The sequence below is a fragment of the Perissodus microlepis genome, chromosome 9, assembly GCF_051167445.1.
Source record: "Perissodus microlepis isolate ML-2025 ecotype Zambia chromosome 9, ASM5116744v1, whole genome shotgun sequence".
NCBI classification, from domain to species: domain Eukaryota; kingdom Metazoa; phylum Chordata; class Actinopteri; order Cichliformes; family Cichlidae; genus Perissodus; species Perissodus microlepis.
This window is the reverse complement of record NC_140469.1, coordinates 18,779,982-18,797,418: the sequence shown is the minus strand read 5'-3', so window position 1 is coordinate 18,797,418 and position 17,437 is coordinate 18,779,982. Positions and strand designations below refer to the sequence as shown.

At 41.5% G+C, this 17,437-nt stretch overlaps 1 protein-coding gene across 10 annotated transcripts in view; it reads left to right on the top strand.

The window, feature by feature from the left end:
* Positions 1-17,437, top strand: part of kiaa1217 (KIAA1217 ortholog) — a 119,404-nt gene that overhangs the window by 41,847 nt on the left and 60,120 nt on the right. The window contains exon 1 of one of the 10 annotated variants that reach the window (XM_084939427.1): positions 7,528-8,010. The exons of the other annotated variants lie outside the window; for them this stretch is intronic. The gene's annotated coding sequence lies outside the window, so the exon portion shown is untranslated. Of the gene's footprint in view, positions 1-7,527; positions 8,011-17,437 lie in introns of those variants that run through there. 10 annotated transcript variants of the gene reach the window in all.

Below are 17,437 nucleotides of genomic sequence, written 5' to 3'. Positions count from 1 at the left end.
TTCATTTTTATTGTGACATTACATAAAACATCTGATAAATATTTTAGTCTCATTATTCTTGGACATTATAAATGCATTTTATGAAGTCGGTAATTCGTGTCTCGCACCAGAAGGCACAAAAGTGCACTTATGGGGCAAACTCAATTAAGCTAAATGCTTTTTATTACTCGATAAACCTGATTAGGAATCACATTTCTGTGACAACAAAAAACATGCATTTACTGTTATTGTTTCCTGGGCTGCACTTGTTGTGATTTGAAAGAGTTACGTAACAGAGAGAATGTATGAGAGGCAGGGATGGAGGGATGGCCAGATGTAGACTCGGGTGGGAGAGGAAGAGAGCCTGACCTGACTGACTAACCCAGCTGGTGGCCCAGCATTTCCATCAGTCATCGCCTTTTGTCTGTCTCTCACTTCTTTGTTCACAGGTTAGTCTCAGATTTCTTTCGCTTTGTAAACCTGCATGCCTCGGGTTAATAATCTGATTGATGTCAAGTGAACTCACCTGTTAACTGGGACATTTTTGTTGTGTCTTTGCAAAGTTCAGACCCAAACCTTACCAGAGTTTTGGTGTTAGATACCAGTTTTTAGGGAGTTTAAATTCTGACATATTTCCCATGATGGAATTTTGGTTCAGAGCATTTAGGAAGTGTTTATGTAAGCATTTGTTTCCCATAACTTGGCAGTGTGTTGTGTTAATACACTATATAAGGTTGCCAAAATAGGAGAATCAGGAAAACACTTGATACCATTCTGACAATAGCTTGGAGTCACCAAATGAATTTTTTGGTCTCTTTGGTCTTTGCACCTTGCTGCAGATTGCTTCCTTTGCTAACACGGATTTGCACAGATGTGGAGATGTGAAAGCTACGGAGCCCCTCTGATGACATGGTCCAAAAAATAAATAAATTGTGGCCACAAAATACTACTTCGTGGGCACGAAATGGGTATAACGTGCCCACGAAATACTTATTTGTGGCCACGAAATACTATTTCGAGGGCACGAAATGCTAATTTGTGGGCACGAAACACTTGACCGATAACCGTGATCCTTCCCAGGCCCTTGCAGTTGGTTGACAATAAAATCTATCCCGGCATCCAGGTCGTACTTGCGTCTGTAAAGCAACTGGGCTCTCAATATCCTGTTTAAATGTCTCTCCGTAATAATGGTTCCTTGCATTGCCAGGCTTTTCTAAATGCATTTGTAGCTCATTCCCAACCGTAAAATAAAACTCAATCATACTGTCTCTGTACATGGTGTATAGGTTTAGCCTACTCTTATGCCTATGGTTCTACGCAACTGTCCAGGAATTGTATCAATATGATGTGCGCACGTCATCTATTTCGTTGCCACAAATGCGTAATTCGTTGCCACGTTATACCCAATTCGTGCCCACAAATTAGCATTTCGTGCGCACGTTATACCTATTTCGTGCCCTTGAAATAGTATTTCGTGGCCACAAATAAGTATTTCGTGGGCACGTTATATACTATTTCGAGGGCACGAAGTAGTATTTTGTGGCCACAATTTATTTATTTTTTGTGGCCACAATTTATTTATTTTTTGGACCATGTCATCAGAGGGGCTCCGTAGAAAGCAGTGTTCTGAAAGTGCGATAAAAATCTTCTTTTCCCACTAAAATCAGTGACTAATCTGAGATCTGATATGGTTATCGAGATGATCATTTTGGCCATAATCGTGTAGCCCTAATCTCCAGCAATGTAACTTCTGCAAACTAGCATGGAATGTACCAAAGACGCCACTATTTACTCAGCTGTGCTGCGTACACTGCTACATGTGCTCCGAGCAAAGGACATGGTACTGCTCTGCTCGATTTTTGATTAACAGAAACAGTTTCTGCATTAGGTTCTGTTAAAAAAAATATATATATATATATATATTATTAATATCAGTGGAAATTGAACAACACACATGGAGATATATAGTTCAATATTGGCCAACAGATCTGCAGACTTTCACTAAGACCTGTTGGTTCATGAGTATAGCAATTTGATACAAAGCGGATGTCTGTGGAGGACAAGAGGGTAATGGCATTACCTTATCTTTGAGCGTCCCTTGTGTCATTCTGACAGTTGCTTCATGCTTCACTTACGCTGCGCTTTAGTAGTCAAAATGTTGCTGCAGTAGCCAAAACAACGGGCTGCACTGTGTGAAAGTCAGAGTTGTATGCAAGGTCGAACACTGCCTAACATTTGAACATAACATGGACTTTAAAAGCATCCCTAAGTCCACTTTCAAAATACCAATGTTTTGTCAGGCAAAGACGATTATTCACAGTTTTTTATTAAAGCATGAAAAGCTTGGTTGATAAAGAACACGTGTTTGTATATCAAAGTGAGGATCCAGCTGTTTGCCGTGAGTTATTGTAGATTTAAACAGCGGGTTCACAGTTTTTCAAATCTGTCTTGAAGCGAGCCATAAGGACTCCGTCATACTGGCCCACAAGCCAAGAATCAGCAAAAAAAAAAGAAGCTGAAACTTGGCAGGGGTGTGTTGAATCAGAGTTTGGTTAATCACTTTAATGCATGAATGTCTCTTTGTGTTGTATTTGTAATACTTTGCTCACATAATTACACCCTACAGCACTGGAGTCTTTGACTCGAGTGAAAATGGGGTGAATTGTTAAAGTGAAAAAAATTGTGGTTTTTAGTCATATTCTTTGCCCGATGGCTCTTATTGGACCCTTTTTTCTGTATTTTATGGCGTTACAAGCTGTTACATTGAAACCACTTCCAAAACATGCATTTAATCTTTTGCCCAAGTTGGGATGAAAGAGCTGTTTTTGTAATATACAGAAGATTTAAGATATATTAACAATTACAATATTAATGCTGATAGAAGCTGAGACCTAAGACATTATCATTATGAGTATCAACCAGTAAAGATTTAAAGGGTGTGAAAAATTAACATAATTCTTTACAACTGCACATGGTTGTAAATGGATTTTCTTTCTATTCTGGATTCTTTTTTTCCTCATGTAAAGCAGTTTTTAAGCCATTCTGACACTTGCTCCTGAAGGAGAGAACTGCTTGTGTCTTCTCCTACTTTGCTACTCCCTTTAGAGGATCTTCCTGTCACGATCAGGTGTCTGGGAATGGAGAGAGAGGACCCAAATGAAAGACTCGGCAGGCCAGCTCGGAATAGACACAGTCTTTATTAACTGGAGCTAGGTTAATAAACGATTGAAATAAACAGAGTGCACGCACACGAGGAAATTACGACAGCATGACCAGAAACAGAGACCAACTGAGTTCTTAAAGAGACAAGATAATAACAGGATAGGTAACAGGTGGGAACACGGCTAACTAATGAAACAGAGTAACCAAAAGTAAACCTAACGCACATAGGACAAGAGACTTTCACAATAAAGATGGAAACCGACTCGAGAAACTAAACAATGACAAAAAGTCCAAACCCCAAACACTGGGTCAACAACCCAGGTGCCATGACACTTCGTCTGTCTCATCCTATCCCTAGCATCCTCTTCTGCCACACCAACCCTCTGCATTTCCTCCTTCACATCCATGAACCTTCTCTGTGGTCTCCATCTTTTCCTCCTGCCCCAGTTCAACATACTTTGTCCAATATATTCGCTCTTCTTCCTCTGCACGTCCAAACCATCCTAGCCTCGCCTCTCTAACTTTGTGTCCAAACTACTCAACCTTCTTCTCCCGACTTTCACTCCTCTTCTCTTCAGAGCATACTTCCATCTCTTTTCCACTTGCTCCCTGCTCTCACAGCGCACCACGTCATCTGTGAACATCACAGTCCACAGAGACTCTTGCCTGATCTCATCTGTCTACCTGTCCATCTCCAGTGCAAACAAGAAGGGTGTTCAGAGCTGATCCCTGGCATAGTCCCACCTATACCATGATCCTCTCTGTCACTCCTACTGTACACCTCACCACTGGCTCACTGTCCTCATACATGTCCACATACAGTACCACAGATTCCCTTTTGGCACCCTATCATATGTTTTCTCTAGATTCACAAACACACAGTGAAGCTCCTTCCGACCTTTAGGTTAAAATTTTCGCTACCCTCTCTCGTGAACATCTCCATACCTCCACAGATATATTATAGCTGCCCTCACTTCCTTCTCAATAATCTAAAATTGTAAACTTCCTGATTAACACTTATGTAATTTACTTTGTATTAACCAGTTTCTTTACTGAAATGTCTGTGCATTTTTACATTCAGAGCTGTGATCTTAAAATCACAGGCCAGTTTTTCAAACCGTTAGCAGGCTAGCTGACTTTGAAGTAGCTTCCTGTCTTAATCTGTGATGACTTCGGTGCCTCGCTCTGGTTGTCTTGTTCTTTGCTTCTGAATTTTGACTCTGACAGATCAGTGCTGGCCAGTCTTCACCACAGAATGATGCACATAATGCTCTCTGTAGAATATAATTTCCAGTACTGCCACTTTAATTCATTTATGCACGTGTGACTCAAGGACAGACAAACAGAAACAGAGTCGTGTGACCCCTCTGACCCTTTGTGCTATGTTTCCTGGGTGAGTTATGTCTCATTGTTCCTTTCTGTCACTGTTGCAGTGGGCCACAGGACAATCAGACTGGCCTCATAGTGCCACATTCACTTCTCCGGCCAAGCTGTGATCTCACACCTCTCACTTCGCATTCTCATTATTTCAGGCTCTTATTAATTTATTTAATCAATAGCCGTTTAAGATCTCCTCCCCGGAAATGCATAATGGCAGCAGATTCATCGGGCTGCTACATCAAATTATGGGCTTGACTGGTAGGGTCTCTGGAGGCTCAGATGTGTGTTTGTGATGGGTTAAACACAGGTTGTGATGCACGGTACTGTGCATTGTTTACATAATGATAGCTCATCATCTTCAGACAGTCCCTCAAACCTGAAGGGCAGTGAGCCTAAACTTCAATAAGACTCCTCCTGTACTCTCAGAGTATCCGATGCTGACTCAGAGATCACACTCGTCCAGTGGCTCCATTGTTGCCATAAGCTCAGCTCTGAAGCCTCCCTGTGGAAGATTGTGAAAGTGGCTTTAAAATACAGAGCAGCAGCTCAACGGGGCTTTAGATGATTTCAGGTTAAATATATGTAAAAGGCAGCTCGGTCCACAGGGTAGAGTGGGATCTGGGTGGAAGGCAGCCAAGGCCTTTGGTGCCTCCTTTTTTTGCTGTTTTTGTTATGTGCTCTGTATCAGTTTGAAAGATGCCCTGCAAACTAAAACCAAAAATAAGAGCCAACAAAAACTGTCACTTTGAGTTCAGAGTTTTTAAGTAAAAAGAACTCAGCAAAAATACCCCTGACTGTAAAAACAGATATAAACAGGTGTATTCTTTTAGTTTATATACTGACTGTTCCATCTGTGCCACTTATAGACTCAACTTCATGGAAAAACAGTTGCTAAATACATCAATAACAATTATAAAGGCTTAGAGTTTATTCATTGTTAACACTGCTTAAATGTTAGAAGAGAAAAAACAAAAAAAGTACATTAAAATCATAGATGTCAGTGTCACCAGTAGGTTTCAAATGTTTTTTGGTTTTTTGCATTACATTGCAGTCCTTGTATCAGCCTTGTTTAACACATCCAGCAGCAATGCATCAGCTGGCTTAAAGCAAAGGTCACATGACAAGCTGTCCTTTTCAGATAAAAGGAGGTGACGCAGTGTATCCAGTTATCCAATTCTTTTTCTTCGTGTGACTCATCTTTAGATTGTTAAGCACGTTGGCCTAAAGAGGAAAAAAAAGTTAGCTTGCAAACCTCCTTTCCCGAATCTTCATTTGTGCTATTGAAAGCGAACGGCTTGTCATTTCACTCTCTTTGCTTTACACGAGCACGGCTGAGTTCAGCCTCTTCCAAGGCACACAGGTGGCTCATTCACTGGGTGACTGCAGGTTCGGCTCCTTGGTGGCAGACTGGCACAGGCTGAGCCGCCAGGCTGAATAGCCTCAGGTGTAATCCTCACCTGCTCCTTTGCCGTTAAATCCCGAATGTTTTGATTTATTTTGCTTCCACTTCTATTTTTCTGAATGTCTTTTCAGCACTGGAAGGATTTAGCGCTAGAGGATTAGTCAGAGTGGGCCCTGTTTATAATGTGCATGCAGGAAGAGAGTAAGGAAGAAGTATTTCCACTTTCTTATGGCAACACAAGTCCAGAAACATGTTCATGAGTACATGGGCATACAGTTACATATGTGTACACACCCATCCAAGTACGGCACTGTATAGACATCACTGCACCTGCTTTCTGTTATCGTGCACAGAGTCAAAAGCTCTTTCTCTGTCTTTATTATGTGATAAAAGCAGGAGAAATAAATGCTGACGTACAAAGCCTACATGCCGGCACACCTTAGCTGCCGAGGGAGTGACTGAGCACATTTGATCTTTTCATGCCGTTTTTGTACTAACTGCTGCTTTGAAGTTTTGCTGTTTTGTGCATCTGAGCCCCTAAACAATGAACCGCAGTTGTGATTGTCCGGATCATGTCTGTCAGCGTGGGGGTTTTTGTGCTTGTGTTCACAAGAGGAGGGGTCCGTGAAGGAGAGCAGGCTCCCTGCTCCAGCACATGGTGCCCAGACTAAACAACAAGATGAATGTTTCCTGAATTCGACTTGGCACAGAGGCACCCCCCAATCTACCCATGCGGCTGAACTCTAAAAAGACTTGCATGCCTAGCTGGAACAAATGTATTTGAAAGAAAATTGCGGAGTTACAGTAGCCTTATTGTTGAAACGATCTATGTAAACACCTCTGAGCAGAATCCGCTTTAATCTGCCAAACTTACGGTAGTTTGGTTTATTATTTTCCCCATTGGAGTGCCGTGATTTTTCATTTTACCATCATACAAAGTGGTTTAGATCATCTATGTTTGTCTCATAATCCAGAAATCGTAATGTTTATCCTCTGAATGAAATGCTTTCTTTATATTCCAGTGCAAAGTTTTACCTTAATAGCAGATTATAAGAGGTACAAAGTCGAAGTGCTTGCGCGGTGCCTGAGTTGTCTAAGGACTTCCACACCCTGCATGGTGTCACCATCTTGTGATGATAGAACTGTTAACAGCGCCAACAAAAGCTCAGTGTGCTGCTGTCAACCTGTCCCCTCCCACACATCACCTTTCACCTCACTGCCCTGCACCCCCCCCCCCCCCCCCCCCCCCCCCCCACACACACACACACACACATCACACCTCTACTCTTTCTTATTTCACTCAGAGGCTGGGGATGCATGGGGCTGGGCAGCTATAGTGAAACTGTGAATTGGAGGTTGGCACTGTGAGAGCGCATACAGTACAGTGAAAACCTTTGGCAGGCTATGGTAAAGGGAACTTGCTGTGGAGACCAAGCTTTGAGGTCTGTGACGGGCTGAGCCTCATTGCGGTTTATAACAACAAGCTGTTGGATTTGGAGAGAAAGTTCCAGTCACGCCCCCCAGCTCTCAGTCAACACAGCCAATCCCCTTTTTACCCATGCCTGAAAAAGTGTATTTGTCTCAGTAAGACTGAAGCTGGCAGCCCCCACTGTGCATTATCCTTCCTATCCTATCCTCCCTCCACCTTCGCTCTTTTAGCTCATAGTTTGCGTCTCCCAAACTCTTCTTCTTGCGACTGAGGTCCAGATAGTGGCAAGAGGTTAAAAAACCTTAGTCATGAGGGAACACACACACACATTCACAGACAGACGTCTACATGTGACAAGCCCCTGCCAAACAATCGCTGCTGGCTCAGAGAGAGTAGGTGGGCGGAGGGGCAGCGGTAGTTTCTTGGAAGGCCTGATTGGAGCATAAACAGCAGCCCAGGAAGTCTAACAGAAAGAGAGAGAGGGAGAGAGCAAGAGACGGAGGGAGGGAGGGATCAGTGGAAGTGTAGATCTACCGGGAGAGAGCAAAAAGTTTTGGGACTGAGGCAGTGTGTTAGTTTGTGTCACTCTGGGTGAGTGTGAAGAAAAAAAGACTTGGTTATCAGGACATACTTTACCACAGCCTACCAGAAAGAAAAGGTGAGTAGCTACATCTTGCACAAGAGCACACGCCTCTCTTACACCGATACATAAACGCTCACGGGACTATAAACTCCCATCTTCATCAGTTTTTCCATCCATAGATTCAGATTGATGCACTGTAAGGCAGACATCCCTGCACTGTGAGAGAAGATGGCACGCTGTTACTGTTGCATGCAGTGTCATTTAAATTTCCAGACAGTTTTTTGGAGTTGCATTCACTATGGTGTTCTTGATATGTGTGTGCGTGTGTATGTGCTGCTTGCTGATGGTTTCCCCTGGCTCCGAAAGCTGCTTGTTTTCCATAGCTGTTTTCTTTTTTTTTTTTTGCTGTGCCTTGAACCGCAGCCAACCATTCAGTGTGTGAAGCAAAAAAAAGAGAGAAAAAAGGGGGAGACCATCTAATGTGTGTGTGGCTGTGTCTAATTAAGCTGTTGGAGGGAGAAGAGTGGTGAGGGTCAAACCATGAGAGGGTGAACTTGGAAAAACAGCGCTGTCCCTCTTATAAAACGCATCCCTTGCACAAACTATCAGTTACATTAATTGTCTGGGATCAGAACTTAGAATAAACTAACAAGTTTTCTTAATCTTCTAAAATTCATCTGCCTTTTGAGATCACACAGAAATGTAATCTGTATCATCAAAGTGGCTGTTTGGGGATCAGCTTTAGTGCAGATTTTATGATGCTGTTTGGTCACGTCAAGCGGATCGCAACATTTCTAATGCTGCTGCTTCTCTCCTCTCAAAGGGAACATCAGTATATGTCTTGCGACCTTTAAGTTACTGTGTTCTTCAGTAGATGCATTAACTAGGGAAAACGGTGAACTACTACTTTTTACAGTTTGTCACTAATCTTAAAGTTGAGTCGAATTTGAAGCATTTTACTGTCTTAACAGGCCTATATTTTCCTGTCTGGATCTCTTCAGCACTGTGGGAATTGCATTAACTTTTTTCCACTGCTGAGTAGATTTACATCTGGAAAAGACTGGTCTGCCCAATCCTAGGCAAATGGGAAAAAAATGAGAGTTAATTTCACAGATTTTCACATGCAACTGTGTAATCTCTATTTTTATTACCATAAAGTCACACGATAACTAATCAGAAGTTCTTCTTCTTTTGTTGTTGTTTTTGACAAAAAAGAAACCCTCAGTTGTGCTTTGTATTTAATCCCTAAGCCATATTGGTCCTTTAAGTTTCATCGTCCACTTTTTACCACTCAGATGTTTAGTGATGGGTGTGATTTGTTTTGTCTCTCACCAATAAATACATCAGCTTCCCTCCGTCCGCAGGCGGGGAAGGTAAACGGGTCAGAGAGACAAATGAGCTCGCACACTCGCACCCCTTTACAGTGCCCCTAAACCTCATCTTTCATCGCTCGTTTTGGCACTTTCACAACGTTAGACTGTCTTTCACAAGTTTTTATCGCCGCTTTGCTGATGTAGCAAGTTGTCAGTTTCTCACAAGACCAGATGAAACCGTTATTAACGGGAAGGCAGGGGTTTGGCTGCCAGTATAATTCTACCAAGGTATTCGTCTAAGTGATAGCATATGAGGTGCAGTGATTTTGGCAGTGTTTTTACAAGCAAAGGCACACAGTAGCTCCTGACCGTATGCCTCCATTTGTCAAATATCATTAAGAGAGACTAAGGTTAGGACACGAGCACTTGATTACTTGGCTGGACTAGTCTGTTACATCAGTATCCAGACATAACACTGCAGATCAGAATCTACAGGAGATCAGGCATGAACCTGACCAAATGTATTAGCTGATTCAAATCTGGGGAAGTAGAGTTTGACGGCTTCCATGAGCTAGGGGGAAACACACCTGGGCCAGCGGCATGTGGCCAAGCAGCAGTGAGGCCAGTGGGGGTGGATGGGGTGAGAGGCCTAACCAGGTGTTTCTCTGCACTGTCATCCTTCGCTGGGCCTCAAGCCAGCTCACGCCACGTCTCATTGAGCTTCAAGGTTTGATCAAAACTCATTAGAGAGCTTTCATTCTAGCTCCCATTGGTGGGTGAGTTATGGATGCGATAGAAACACACCCACATAGTGGAGATCACCAAAGTGTTGGTGAAAAAGACAGAATGATCGTGAAAGAGAGTAGAAATGGTGCTATTTTTCTAAACTTTAGACCTCATTGTGATCTGGTCACATGGGGGATATTTTTATGGACAGGGAGCTGCAGTTGTTCACTCTAAGAAATAGAGAAATGGAGAGTTTTATTTAGTAAGCCCAAGTCAAACTTGTGACTTGCTGACTTTTTTGTTGTCAGATTAAAAATTCCCAGGTGAAAGTGAAACCTTGTAGCCATCTTGGGTTTTTGAAACCACATGTTATTATGACATTATAACTCAGAGGTCAAGAACACGACATCCTTACACTTAAGTCAATCACAGAGAAACCCCAGTCTAACACATACTTTCCTTTATCATCTATTTGACTATGAATTTGACTATAATTTGCTAAATTTACATCATAATTACAACAAGAAGTAAAAGAGTCAGTAAACTAGGGTTGAGACCATTAACTCAATAAATTGTTAATAAGATCACAAAGCAAGTGATCGTTAGAGGCGCTTTCTTGTAGACTTATTTACAGACTTCTTTGTATAACTTGGAGTTGCCCCATGCTGGCCATTAGAAAAGTAGTCTATGCTCAAACCTCAAATTTTAAATTGATATATTTTGTTCTTGTTCATCTTTCGACTTGCTACTGTTAGAGCTCATCACAGCGGATCATCTGCCTCTCCCCCCCCCCCCCCCCCCCCCCATCACTAGCATCTTCTTCTGTCTCAACCAACCCTCTGCATGTCCTCCATGAACCTCCGCTGTGGTCTTCCTCTTTTTCTCCTCCCTGACAACACCATCTTTGACATCTCTTATCTAATATCCACTGTCTCTTCTCTGCACATGTCCAAGCCATCTCAGCCTTGCTTTTCTAACTTTGTTTCTTATTTTGTCCATCCTGGTCACTCCCAGTGAAAATTATAGCGTTTTCAATCCCAGCATCCTGCACTTCAGCCTGTCTCTTTGTTATCAGCCAGCCCTCTCTCTTTACCAGTCATGGTCCCTAAATTTAAAGGCCCTGCTCTCACTTCCACATTCCTTCCTTTCCTTCTCTCTCGGTGCCTAAGAACACACCTTCCCATCTCCTGTTCTTTTGTCTTTGACCAACAGTAGCGCACTTTCCTCCAGCACACGGCTGGCCAACAGCACCGGAGGTGGTTGTTGTTAACTTGACAGATGTTAAACCAGGCCATCCCGATGATACAATGTACGTGTATATAATTTGGATTGACCCTTTAGAGCTAAATGTTCTAGTTTTTGTTATTCAAACCAAGCTAATCTTAATCTAATTCTTGATATTAAAGTTGATAGAAAGCTTCATTTCTCTGGGACTGTGTCCACTGCTCGTGTAACATCCACAGTATAAAACTTTGTTTTATTTTAGTCATTATGCTTTAAGACTTTGACTGAGGCAGATTACATTCTCAATTAGCTGCGAGTAACATATCTCATCTTGCAGGAAGATTTTCTATCAGTTCAGCAGCTTAGACCAGAAGCTGTCCTTATGGCCAAAACATCTTGAGTCTAATAGAGGTGGGGATTATAAGAAGGTGTTATCACACAGAATCTCTGTCATGTTAATTGACTTCTACTTGTTGTAAATTAAGCTCATTGTAAGCCAAATAATTTTCAGTAGAATAGTTAAAAGTGCTCTTTGAAAATCTTTCTTCTTCTTTTTTTTAAATTCCTGCAGTAGCTGTAAGATAGTATAAAAACACCTTTTCTTGCCGTTCTTTAAAGCGCCAGAAGATATGTCATTTTTTATGCATTCCTCTTAGTCACAAGTAAAAGGCGGCTGGTAATGGCAACATTTTAATAGAGAAATGTGACAAACCAGCAGAAAATGATTTAATAAGGTAGCAATGTGTAGTTCGCCTAACAATGATTCATTAACACCAGCCTTTTAAGTTTTTTTTCCTCATTTCTTTACACTCTTTGATATTATAATAGGTCTGGCTTGATGGTTTTTAGCCTTATAACATTTCTAAAGCTTTAGGGAGATGCATAGTTAAGCCACAAATAAAAATCTTGCGATGTGACCACACAGAGAAAACAGGAGTGGTATGGCAAATATCTTCCCAGTCTGTTATTGCGGCGCTATGGGCAATGGTAGAGGTCACTTATGTGGGCGGCTTCTATGCCAGGGATTATCCACAGAGGGAAATAATAGACTTGTAGTGACGTCAGATGCTTGTGGAGCTAACGGAGATAGAAAACTAAGTTGGTATGTACCGTGAGTCTACATGCAGGGAGGATCTTAGATCAAATTGGGCTTAGAGTAAGAGGGCAGCTATAAAACACCTGGCAACTGGTAAATACAGGTTTTGCTTCTTTTTTTTTTAAGGCTGGCTTATTTGCCTTAACTCGATGGGGACAACTGAAGAGACGCAGGGCTTACCATTCACTCAGTGAAGCCATTTTGTTGAACATCCTCTTCCTTTGGCAACAACGAGAAGGGGGTAGATAGAGGTGGGACACAGTGCCGACGACAGTTGCTGTTAAATGCCCTTTTCTCCCAATGTAAACACCTACGCCTGTCCCATCCATCTCCTCTGTTAGTTACTTGGTTTGACATAGTGCCTCCCACAACACACAAGAACATCCCCGGGTTTTTTTTCTCCTTCTGTTCAGTACCAAGCATGCTTTGTGTACACATGAAAAGGAGTTGTATGTTTTTATCTACAGGGTCTGGTCTCGAGCGAATTAACCTTGGGACCAGACTTATGTCGGAAATAGATGAAATGCAAAAAGCGTACTGATAATTAGAATTTTGTCTCTAATTGGCAACCTACAAATGCCCTAGAGTGTAAGGTCTGTCAGACTTTATTCGCTAACATCATTCTCACTCTTTAAAAGCATATAAAGCATTCAAGGTTTTCTGTCCTCATAAAGCGTTTTTTTAAGGAAAGTATGAATTTGAGTTTTAAAGCTGCCTAATCCTAATAAATATGGATGAGACTTCTGTCCACCACCCTGTTTAACAACTTGCAGTGTCTTGCCCTTGTCCCTCAGATGTTGGCTTTCTATTGTTTTCCATTGACCCAATTGACTGCTCGCTAATGACGCCATTATGGTGGCACAATTTTATAATTACCCCTCTGCCTGACAAACTCGGTGCACTTTCGTTTAGCTATGGTCCACATTACGAAACGCCAATCTCTGTAAATATATTCTGTAAAGCCTGTGACGCACAGGATGTTTTTGTTAAGCTGGGATATTCTAGGAACAGTGGCTAAGTGAGCTCTGGAGCTGGAAGTTTTGAGGAAACCTGTCCTCTATCTGGACATGGTCTGTTTGAAGAACTCCATCCTGCTCTGACTGATAAATAGGCGGCACCATGTAAATACTGGAAAGAGGCCCGGCAGTATCAAATAAAAGCATTCCAGTCAAAAAGTAAGGACAGTTGTGCAGAGAGAGTTGAGCGAGTTTCTATTTTTTACTGTGTCTGGCTACGTGAAGGCACAGAATCAAGTCCGTATACTCTGAGGACTTTATTTAAGTAGTAGAAGGATTATACAAGCGTGACACTGCTTAACTTTAAATCCACATTGCATTTCAGGACAGATTTTGTCACACGTACTAAGCATAGCCTTTGGTGACTGTTTTCTGTTTGTATAAAACCCAACTGTTTTCCACGCTAGCATGGCAACATTTGTCTGTTGATTGGTTGGGTCGACCAATTTAGGTGACACTCGTTTTTGATGTATATGTCACTGCCATTAAGCTTAAACCAGGCCTTCTTCTTCCGTAGAGCAGGAATGTTGATTGTGGAGATGCTCTTTCTTTAACATCCTTTCCTTGTGATGTGGTGTAGTGGACACCTTTGTTTTTCTCCAGTTGTCTTGTCGTCATCATATCCAATACTGTGATACATATTTGTATGTATGCAACATCAATACTCACTTTCTTCTTTCTCTTCTTTACTCTTTTGAATGTTCACTTGTCAGCCATTGTCAATGTGATTACCGAAAGATTTGTAAATAGCTAATGCTGGCCAATAGAATGAGCCTGTTTCCTGATTGATGCTTGTTTCCTGTTTAGCAGAGCTAAATTTCAATTTCAATTGAGTTAGGTGTTGCAAACGTTTGATTTACTTAGTCAAAGTTTGGAAATCTTGACTAATGGATGGCAAACAATGTGGCAGCAGTTACTGTTGTAAATCCTATGTCTTTTTGTCCAATCATACCAGCAACTTCACAGTGTTTTGTATTGAAATGTAAAGAAAAAAAATTAAAAAGAAAAAAAAAAAACCCTCATTAATAATGAGTTTGGTGCAGAGACCTGTGTGGCTCTTTTCCCCGGACATGTCCACTTTTCACGTTCTGTCCGGGGTGTCCGGGGGGATTTTCAAGATTGAGGGTTTTCGTACAGAGGGCCCAGATGTGTGACGTCATCCCCGAGCTGCTGCTTTGTGAGTTGTTGTTCTTTCTAAACAAATCCCATGAAAACACCAAAACCAGCAACAATCAGTTTGTAGTTGCAGCAGTCAGTCCTCTAAACTTTCTTAGCATCTCTGCGGCATTCATCCTCAAAGCCTTTTCATTCTTATTTTAGCTTTTTATAAATGTCACCTGTTAACAGACAGGAGTAAATGGTGCATTTGTCGGGGATAGGTTTCAGCTGACGCTTTAGTGAGCTTGCTTGTATCAATAGCAATAAGAGCCCACATTCGCCCTAACAGAGAGCATGTCAGCCACTGCAGCTTGTACAGTTTGTTTCTATTAGTGGAGATTTTATAGACAAAACAAGAAGTGCAAGATAGGGATTAATAAGTAAGACTTTGGCCACGTAGGCTAAATGAGCATTAGTGAAATCTATTTGTTGTTGCGTTTGGTCTTGGGATCTGTTAACAATACAGATACATACAATATTTCCAAAGGCTCTTTGTATAAGAACATTTTCAGTTCCCTCCATATTTCCTGGACCAAGCTCTGCCAGTGAGCTATTCCACCCCAGGCTCCCCTCAGAGTAATAAAAGCCATCTTGTAAAACTTGACATTTTCAATGTCTGAGTAAGTATTATACCTTTCTACTCCACCTCAGTGCCCTGAACGAGCTCTATAATATTATTACTTTTAATAAAAGCAGCTGCTTTCCCTAGGGTGAGAATATTTTAGTAATATTTTGCCATCTTTATTGCTGAAAATCACAATAGCCTTTAGGTATGCTTCAATTTTAGCTTGCCAAGTAGTGGGAAGGCTCTCGTTTGACTTTTTAAGTTCAAAAGCTCAAGATGAGTGCCTGTGTATTCTGAAGCTCATCTTTACTCACCATCTCCGCAATATAGAGCAGTCACAGGGTCTACCAGCCTATCATTACATTCTCCTTAAAAGCTATGGTGGAAAATATGGCTAGCTGTTGGTTTTCTTGGATTTTCCATTCACTCAAGATCCCAATCTGCTTTTACCTAAAATCCAAGGCCAAGAACATTCCTCAGAGCATTTCCATTAGTTTATATAAAAGGCCGGAAGAGCTAAAAATTGCGTCTTTACACACACACACACACACGTTCACCCACACAGCAACTCTCTCCTTGCGCCTTTTATCACCATTTTCTTAGCACTTTGTTTCGAAGTTTCCTTCCCGTCCGGGTTTCCTTTCACAAGCATGTGCATCCTTCCCCGGCAGCAGCACAACAATGCCCTGCTTCATTTCAGCTCTCCAAGATCTGAGACGACTGGAGCCAATGAGCGGCAAGGCACATGCAAAAGCCATTAGCTAGTTGATGATGGTGGTAAGCCGCAGAGGCATCACAAAAACAATCGTCCCAGAATGTACATTTTGTGTTGAAACCCGGCACGCTGCCTGTTCAGCCAGCGGAACACCAATAACGAAACAAGCCTTTGAAAAGGAGGGTTGTGCCTCACATCCCTCGTTCACATGCTGAGCGATCAATTCATATTTGGCTTTGTGTGAATTAAAGCAAAAGTTCCTAACTGTCTGCTCAGTCTGACAGATGCCTGCCATGGTTGTGGAACACTTTTATTATTAGCCGCATCCCATTTGGCCTCTCAATGCTCAGCTCAGGCAGTTTGATTGAGGACTCTCTCTGGAGCTGCAGAACGACTTAATTACAGTCGCGATCTCAATCTGAATTTACTGGGAGTGCATTCATAATGCATGTCTTACTTAGTATCAGTGGCCCCAGTTAGAGCAAACCAATGATCATGTCATCATGCAGATGTGCAACCTTATGTCAACAACTGAACATCAGGGTTGTAAGGGAGGTTGACGTTCATAACGGAATAATCAGTGGATTTTTTGCATTAATAGCTGCAGTGTAGGAGATTTTAATGACAAATATTATGAGAAATGCCCCTCAAAATGCAACTGGGCATGCTTGTATCCAGGATCTATTTAATATATATTTCTCTAAAAAGTCCATTTTACTTTATTTCACACTATTTTTAGATAAAAATAAAGGTTCGATGTAGAGAACATTTCATTTTGGAAGTCTAAAACATTTTCTGAACTTAACTAGCAAAATCGACCGTTCACTGACAGAAAGCATGTAAAACTAGGACAATAAAGTTGGCAGACTGAACCCTATTAAAAACTCATATACAGGAAAGTTCAAGCTTCCCAGAAGCTGTTCTAAGTCTCTAGAGATTTCTTCATTGATAATTGCATCCTGCAACCTAGAGCAATTTCTGGCAGTTTAGCCACTAAATGTTCCTCTATCTTCCCCAGATGGTTGTTGTGCATTTTATTGCTGGGCAGGTGGGGAACAGTGAGGTTGTCATAGCCATTTCCCCAAGAAAACAGCTGCTCAGTGCTTGTTGAGTTGCAGGGTGGGGTCACAGATCCACAACAGTGTTGCCAGTGGCTCCATATTTGCATGTTGAGACTTGAAACAAAAGATCTGCACACTATTTGGCTCTAAGGAATAATGTCATTTTAAAACAGTTATACAACAGGAACATTTGATCCAAAGAATCTTCCTCAGGCCTCATTCAAGAAGTGTGCAGGTCTTCCTCTTTTTTAGCAACACATTGTGTTTTTACTCAGGAACCAAAGAAAAACCCCAAACAAATGTTTGCCTGGATGTGCACACATCATGAAACCTTAAAAAAAAAATAAAATATATATATATATATATATATATATATATATATATATATATATATATATTCAGTATTACTCTCTGTCAGGCTTATGAAATTAAATGACTTAAGCTTTTGCAGATCCAGAAAATGTTGTTCTGTATTTCTGGGATTTGGAAGTATGTTGTTGTAATCTCAGAATCGAAGATGTATCTGTGTCACCAGAGGAAATTTTCCAATACAATTTGTTTGGACTATTTCGAGTACAATTTCTAAGGCGCAGCTGACAGCTGCATGCTTCACACTTGATGGCTACAC